Source organism: Coregonus clupeaformis, unplaced genomic scaffold, assembly GCF_020615455.1.
Source record: "Coregonus clupeaformis isolate EN_2021a unplaced genomic scaffold, ASM2061545v1 scaf0953, whole genome shotgun sequence".
In the NCBI taxonomy this organism is placed as follows: Eukaryota; Metazoa; Chordata; class Actinopteri; order Salmoniformes; family Salmonidae; genus Coregonus; species Coregonus clupeaformis.
In genome coordinates, this window is record NW_025534407.1 from 179942 (window position 1) to 188541 (window position 8600).

The window sequence follows — 8600 nt, forward strand, 5'->3', positions numbered from 1 at the left end:
TTCCAATTGAAATGTCCAATCACGCCACGTTTTGCTAGCGCGGGCTATTTGAGTTCACCTGCCCGGGGCGCGTGTCGGAGGAGAACGTTAATTCACGATTTCTTGCTACATTTTGGTCGAATTTCTAAATTAACCATGTGGTAAGAGAAGATATCAACTTTATTCATAATATACAGTTCATACATCTAATATTTGTCAATATTGAGTCCACACTAGCTAGCTAGTTTATCAGTCTACCGCCATCTGATAAATGAGGTTTGATGATCCAGTGTTTTTAGAATACTGCAATGGGCTAGTTCGTTTTGCACGGGCCGGTTCCACGTGTGAGTGGAGATTTCACTTAAGGACCAATGGAAGGGTCTAAAATAAATAAACTCCGCACCCCCGGGGCACCGGGACATGCAAAACAAGTCGGTACAATGCTTCAGTTGTAACCATTAGACTGTAAAAACAAACCCATTTATGACGTCACCCCATTGTTTCCTATCTGCAGTTCCTATGTTTTTCCCGCCAAATTGGGCTACTTTGAAAACGATGTCGCGGGTGGTAATTTATTTGTTGCGGGTTTTTTGGGCTATTTCTAAGCTTCATTTGTCTTGAAAATGCATTTCACTGTGACCTGCTGCTGACTGTCAGGCAGTGAGGCAGGCTGTTACTGAGTTAGTGAATGGTGTGTGTGTGTGTGTGTGTGTGTGTGTGTGTGTGTGTGTGTGTGTGTGTGTGTGTGTGTGTGTGTGTTGAGAGAGCAGTACAGTTATTGGCTGAGTCACGTGAGCGATAGCAGCTTTTTACCAGTTGTAGGACGGCTATTTAGATAGTCGTTATGGAGACACCTATTAACAAACCTTTTTCCATAAAACATATTAATACTCTGGAACTGATGCACATCAATAAATAATGGAGACAAAGCACTAGAAAAAGACTTTGGGCGCACTAGAGCACATTACAAAAATCCGCTCGGAGGTGGTTTAAACTGCATTCAAATGGTGACTGCTTAAAGAAAACGGTATCAAGCGAAGTGCTTTATGCATGCTCAGTTCTTGGGTCTCTGGGGCTGCCGGAGTGGACATTGGAAATGGAAGTTATGGAACACCCTCGCGTGGTTCTTTTTATGGGGAAAAGTCCTCAATGAAACTGACATCATACATTTGCCTCTGTTGGCCATCTAGTACACTATTGATGTATATGCCATTGTACGCTACCATTTGATACAATAAATATGTTGAAATGACGATATCACTGGAGTCATTGCAAATCAATTTGTGCCACTTGTGTAGCCTACCTGGAGCTGGCAAACCAATTTAATAAATAGCCTGTAACTTCAGTTTATTGTTCTTGTAGCCTTGTGTTATTATGCAATTATTAATGGGCATGTTTAGCTAATTAAATTGGAAATGATCAAAGCTCTTTTGCCGATCAGTTTTTAGAACGCATTAGATTGATGGCGACAGTAGTCAGATTAGGTTACAGGTCAAACAAATTCTAAAAAATAAATACTGGCTGTTGTTGACAAGCATATTCTGTTAATATGCATATTATTAATATTTAATTCAGTGTTTGAAATTACGAACCCATCCTCAGTAGCCTATTCCAGCAGGCTATTGGGAAACACTTTTTTTTAATCGCCTCGCTATTCATGTTAAATAAATTCGTCTGTTAATTTGAACTAAGCAAGCTGCTAAATCGTTCAGTTTACATCTTGCCTCCATCTTGTCTAGGCTTCTGTAGACTATCTGAAATGAGATGTAGGACTATCAGGAGCTATAGGCTACCTGCCTTTATCCAAGCAAACCATGGCACATTTTTATTAGAATCAATAAACCCAGATTTTACACTGTAACCTATGCCTATTGAAATAAGTCAATCTCGCAAATGGGCCATTTGTAGCCTTAACATTTGGCACATAATAGCAGCACAATTGCCAGAAAATAGCCTAACATTAGTTTTTTTTTATGTTCATCCAAGTTTTTCTTGCTCTGACATTTCGAGATCCTCTGTCCAACTTTCATCACTCAAAATCTCCTGTCGGATTTATCTATAGTTATGCTCATGGGCAAAGGGGATTTATTAACAATTATACATTTACATGACATTTTAGTCATTTAGCAGACGCTCTTTATTTTTTTATTTGGGTTTCATGTAATGGACATACGCAACATAGTCCAAATTGTTGAAGTGAAATGAAAAAAAGTACTTGTTTAAAAAAATTAAAAATAAATAAATAACGGAAAAGTGGTGAGTGCATATGTATTCAGGCCCCAGAGTCTGCAACACCACTAAGCAAGGGGCAACACCAAGCAAGTGGCACCATGAAGACCAAGGAGCTCTCCAAACAGGTCAGGGTTGGGTTATAAAAAAATATCTGAAACTTTGAACTTCCCACAGAGCACCATTAAATCCATTTATTAAAAAATGGAAAGAATATGGCACCACATCAAACCTGCCAAGAGAGGGCCGCCCACCAAAACTCACGGACCAGGCAAGGAGGGCATTAATCAGAGAGGCAACAAAGACACCAAAGATATCCCTGAAGGAGCTGCAAAGCTCCACTGCGGAGATTGGAGTATCTGTCCATAGGACCACTTTAAGCCGTACACTCCACAGAGCTGGGCTTTACGGAAGAGTGGCCAGAAAAAAGCCATTGCTTACAGAAAAAAAAAGCAAACACGTTTGGTGTTCGCCAAAAGGCATGTGGGAGACTCCCCAAACATATGGAAGAAGGTACCCTGGTCAAATGAGACTAAAATTGAGCTTTTTGGCCATCAAGGAAAACGCTATGTCTGGCACAAACCCAACACCTCTCATCACCCCGAGAACACCATCCCCACAGTGAAGCATGGTGGTGGCAGCATCATGCTGTGGGGATGTTTTTCATCGGCAGGGACTGGGAAACTGGTTAGAATTGAAGGAATGATGGATGGCGCTAAATACAGGGAAATTCTTGAGGGAAACCTGTTTCAGTCTTCCAGAGATTTGAGACTGGGACAGAGGTTCACCTTCCAGCAGGACAATGACCCTAAGCATACTGCTAAAGCAACATTCGAGTGGTTTAAGGGGAAACATTTACATTTCTCGGAATGGCCTAGTCAAAGCCCAGACCTCAATCCAATTGAGAATCTGTGGTATGACTTAAAGATTGCTGTACACCAGCGGACCCCATCCAACTTGAAAGAGCTGGAGCAGTTTTTCCTTGAAGAATGGGCAGAAATCCCAGTGGCTAGATGTGCCAAGCTTATAGAGACATACCCCAAGAGACTTGCAGCTGTAATTGCTGCAAAAGGTGAATAGTTATGTTTTTTTGTCTTATTTCTTGTTTGTTTCACAATAAAAATATATTGCATCTTCAAAGAAGTAGGCATGTTGTGTAAATGAAATTATACAAACCCCCCCAAAATCAATTTTAATTCCAGGTTGTAAGGCAACAAAATAGGAAAAATGCCAAGGGGGGTGAATACTTTGGCAAGCCATTGTAAGTTAAGTTCCAGACCAGAAGCTGAAGAGAATGATTTGATAATATTAAGAGCAATAGCCTTTTAGAAACAGAGCTGTATCGTCTGCTAGCTGAGAAATCTTTATTTGTTTTCCAAATATTGAAATACCTTTTTAATTCAGGGTTGTTTATAATGCTAATAGATAGTAATTCTACAACTAAAATGAATAAGAAAGCTGAAATAGGGCTTAATTATTATTATTATTAATAAATAATACCCAACAGTGAATATTAAATATTTTAGATGTGTTACGATTAATTATAACATAACTATTAATATCTTTATAAAACAAATTGATAACAGAGAAAAAGCTAGTCCCGAAACCAAAAGTGTACAACGAATGTATTTGGAATATGTGTTCTATTGTATCAAATGCTTTACAAAAGTCAAGGTATAAATGAATATCCTCTGAGTCAATTGAATCAGCGTAATCAATCAATCAGCGTAATCAATCTTGTCTAAAACTAACCTAATGTTACAGCTGATGTGGCCAGTTTGGGTTTCATTAATAAGGTGGTTTGGGCCCATTTTAAAGTCTATTAGCATATGCTAAAGTTATCAATTTATAATCTGTATTTAATAATGTAATAGGTCTCCAATTATCTATGAAAAGGGGATCTTTATCAGGTTTTGTATTTTCTTCACGCGAATGACGGGGATTTGGGCCTGGTCTCGGAGAAGCTTTGTGTCGGAACTCATTAAAGAAAAAAATCTTTGTCCAGTTCGAGGTGAGTAATCGCTGTTCTGATATCCAGAAGCTCCTTTCGGTCATAAGAGCAGCAACATTATGTTCAAAATAAGTTAAAAACAATGTGAAAAAAACCACACAAAATAGCACAATTGGTTAGGAGCCCGTAAAACAGCAGCCATCCGCTCCGGCGCCATTACATGCAGTCAGTTGATATAATAGACAACCCTGTAATGGTCTGAAAACAGGGCCCATTTATGCCCCCCCCCCCGTACAATATTTTCTCATGTGCACACTGCTGGAGACAGATAATAGCGCATAGCTCGATCAAAGATCAGCAACTAACAGATAACAATCTCTGACAACACCCTTCAATACAGACTGTGCATTTTATAGACTGGTGCTCCAGATTCCTGAACTTTTAGTAGTAATTAGATGGAGTTTTAGATCATGCAGGTACATTATTGAGGACTAAATCACATGTTCTCTAGCAACACTTTAAGACTTTTCTGTAATTCCAACAGTAAAACACAGTAGAACGCACCGTATAATACCATACATATGATTTACAGCATTCATGCTGTAGATTGCACTGCATTGTGGGTAAAATGCTGAAAAATACTGTTATTAACTGGAATTCGGAAGCCTCCTGTAAAAATGACTCTAACATACTGTATTTCTTTACAGTCATAGTTTATGCCTACTGTAGATTCAAATAATCTGTTTCAGGGTGAGACACATGAAGCTCAGACTATTTTAGTAAATATCTTCTTGAAGCGGCTGTGAAGTGGAAGACTATTTTCAGCAGCTGATGGCTAGGTACCTGAGTGGCTAGGCTATACTCCTGAGTGGCGCAGTGGTCTAAGGCACTGCATCGCAGTGCTAACTGTGCCACTAGAGATCCTGGTTCGAATCCAGGCTCTGTCGCAGCAGGCCGCGACCGGGAGACTCATGGGCGGCGCACAATTGGCCCAGCGTTGTCCAGGGTACGGGAGGGAATGGCCGGCAGGGATGTAGCTCAGTTAATAGAGCATGGCGTTTGCAACGCCAGGGTTGTAGGTTCGATTCCCACGGGGGGCCAGTATAAAAAATATATATATATGTGTTCACTAACTGTAAGTCGCTCTGGATAAGAGCGTCTGCTAAATGACTAAAATGTAAATGTAAAAATGTACCTTGCCTTGTTTATAAGCATATTTATTGCTAGCCAACGTTGGATTACTGCATGTTTCCTTAGCTAACCTAGCTAGCTAGCTAGCTAGCTAATTTAGCTCAAGTTGACAAAAGCCATTTCGGTCTACTCTAAATTGCTCGTAAATATCTAGCTGTGCGACCTAGAAAAATATCACCCAGAGAATATTGTGATTATAGGCTGAATCGCAGCCTCTGAATGCCATGGAGAATACACTGAGCGCAGATTCATGATCGTTACGTTTCCACCATTACTACAGAGAAAACCCAAGGTGCAGCGCCACTGGTCAGCTGTAGCCTGACACGGTGTCGGCGGTGGAAACTAGTAACGTGGCGAATTTTACCCTCCCAGGATTATACAGTATTTCTAGTAGTATAGCAGCCTACACAAGAAATAACTAATGTTGGTAGCCATCTAGATGTCACCGTGATATATTCTACTCAATGGAGAGAGCATGAATGGCAATAACGTTGTAACGATCCCGGCAGTCTGAGTCGGGTCCTGTCTGTGGACTAGTTTTTCTGTTCGTGATCTCCAGTTTCCCGAGGGTTCTGGAACGCTCCGGGGAGCTCTCTTGATTTCCGCACCTGCATCCCATCAGCAATCTGCACACCTGGTCCTGATCATCACCCTTCTTAGGCTCTGGCCTAACATCCATTCCCTGCCGGATCGTTAGCCATGAACAGTAGGTTTACCAGAGTATCAGTCTTAGAGCCTAGCGTTAGTTTTGTTGTTTTTGCACCTTGTTGGTTTGTTGCTTACTTACCTCCGTTTTGTTCCATCTGCAGTCACCCGTCCGGAACCTTCATCCAACCTCTGCCTGGTGGTCGGCGGCTGCCGACCCAGGATGGGATCAACCACTGCACCCCCAACAACTAATCAACGCCGCCCGCTCTGTTCCCTGGATTATTCAGCATCACTCTTGAATTGTAAATAAACACTCACCTTCGTTTCAACTTACCTTGTCCTGGTCTGCTTCTGGGTTCTGGCTTAGCAACTCGTGACAAACGTCCTCCTTAGCTGTCGGAACCCTGTGTGATTCGGTTCACTTGGATCTCATCTGCGCGACATAAATCATTGTTTTGTAGGCCAGGATTGTCCAATATTGCCTTTCCCATTTTGTTTAATAAAAAAAAAAACACATTGTGCATTATGTTACAGTATTAGCATAACGTGTTCACTTTACCGGTAGTTCGCAAACATTTGGAGCACAGATAGAAAGGAAAATGTTGTGAGTCTGGTAAAATAATCTGTGATATTGTGTAGGATATAGCAGTGTTGTATTAGTTTGCTAGGGTTTGAAGTAGGTGTATCTAGCTGTCTTGTTTGTATTTGTTCAATGCCTCAATTGATTTCATAAACTATATTGGATATATGCTGTAGGTTGGAATCAACCCAAGGTGATGAATCCAGAAGATGGGACAAAGTGCATGACAAGGTGGCCCAGAGGAAGCCAGCTGGTTGTTCTCAACCCCTACCTTGCCCCATTCTTCCAAGAGATCACTGAGTTTGAATGGAGACCTCTAGTGAGGTAAGAACACGTACACACGACACCAGCTTGATATGTCCCTTGTCCCCTGTCTTTTTATCCACAGAGTAACAGCCCTGGTGCTCTCTGTCTCTCATTCTATTCTTTATTTTTCTATGCTTGTCCTAGGGTTGAGAAGAGCTGACCAATCAGAACTGAGGAGGATTGTTACGGGGCCCAATGAGGAACACCTGATGCTGCGCTGACTTCTCTCTCCTGGATGTTCTCCGGCCCAAACTGTCCTGTTGTGTGTTTCACCTCCTCTGGACCCCCCCCTTTACCCCAAACAGAGTTGCCCCTGATCATAGATCGGGCTGCATCACAGCCGGGGTACGGCAACTCCACCGCCGCGGACCGCAAGGCGCTTCAGAGGGTGATACGTGCAGCCGAACGCACCATCGGGTGCTCACTGCCTGCCCTCCAGGACACCTACAACACCAGGTGTCTCAGGAAGGCCAAGAAGATCATCAGGGACCCTCAGCCATCCAAGCCACGGCCTGTTCTCCCCGTTTCAATCACTCAGACGCAGGTGGCACAGGAAGAAGATCATCAGGGACCCTCAGCCACCTGAGCCATGGCCTGTTCTCCCCGTTTCAATCACTCAGACGCAGGTGGCACAGGAAGAAGATCATCAGGGACCCTCAGCCACCTGAGCCATGGCCTGTTCTCCCCGTTTCAATCACTCAGACGCAGGTGGCACAGGAAGAAGATCATCAGGGACCCTCAGCCACCTGAGACTGGCCAATAGCTTCTACCCCCAAACCATCAGGCTGCTGAATAGCCACGCCCCCACCCACACCCCCTCAACATACTTTTTCTCTGCCCCCACCCCAATGACATTCATCACTGCTGCAGTTGTTCATAATGTTATTATTTGTATTGTTTTATTTCACTTTGTCTACCCCCAGTGGTCATTTAGTCTGACTGCTACTCCCCCAATGGTTAATGTTCACCCCAATGGACATTTAATTATTAATCACTGCTATAGTTGTTATTATGTATATAGTACTATATCTACAGTTGTTACTATGTATATAGTACTATATCTACAGTTGTTACTATGTATATAGTACTATATCTACAGTTGTTGCTATGTATATAGTACTATATCTACAGTTGTTACTATGTATATAGTACTATATCTACAGTTGTTACTATGTATATAGTACTATATCTACAGTTGTTACTATGTATATAGTACTATATCTACAGTTGTTACTATGTATATAGTACTATATCTACAGTTGTTACTATGTATATAGTACTATATCTACAGTTGTTACTATGTATATAGTACTATATCTACAGTTGTTACTATGTATATAGTACTATATCTACAGTTGTTACTATGTATATAGTACTATATCTACAGTTGTTACTATGTATATAGTACTATATCTACAGTTGTTACTAGCCTCCCTACTGTTATTTTATTTTACTTCTGCTCTTTTTTTCTCAACACTTTTTTGTTGTTTTATTTTACTTTTTTATTAAAAATAAATGCACTGTTGGTTAAGGGCTGTAAGTAAGCGTTTCACTGTAATGTATGCACCTGTTGTATTCGGCACATAATGGCCAATAAAATTTGATTTATCTGGCTTCCTTTCATCGGTAAGGATGAGCCAGCTAGTAAACATTAGCCTACTACATTTACATGTTAGTCATTTAGCAGACGCTCTTATCCAGTTAGTGAGTGCATAC

General features: G+C 41.4%; 1 long non-coding RNA gene across 1 annotated transcript; it reads left to right on the forward strand.

Moving 5' to 3' along the window:
* The first annotated feature begins 3 nt into the window (after nucleotides 1-3).
* Nucleotides 4-7863, forward strand: LOC121555449. Its single transcript, XR_005997915.1, has 3 exons — nucleotides 4-140; nucleotides 6755-6902; nucleotides 7029-7863. It is a non-coding gene; the product is annotated as an uncharacterized LOC121555449 (long non-coding RNA).
* Nucleotides 7864-8600: the final 737 nt, after the last annotated feature.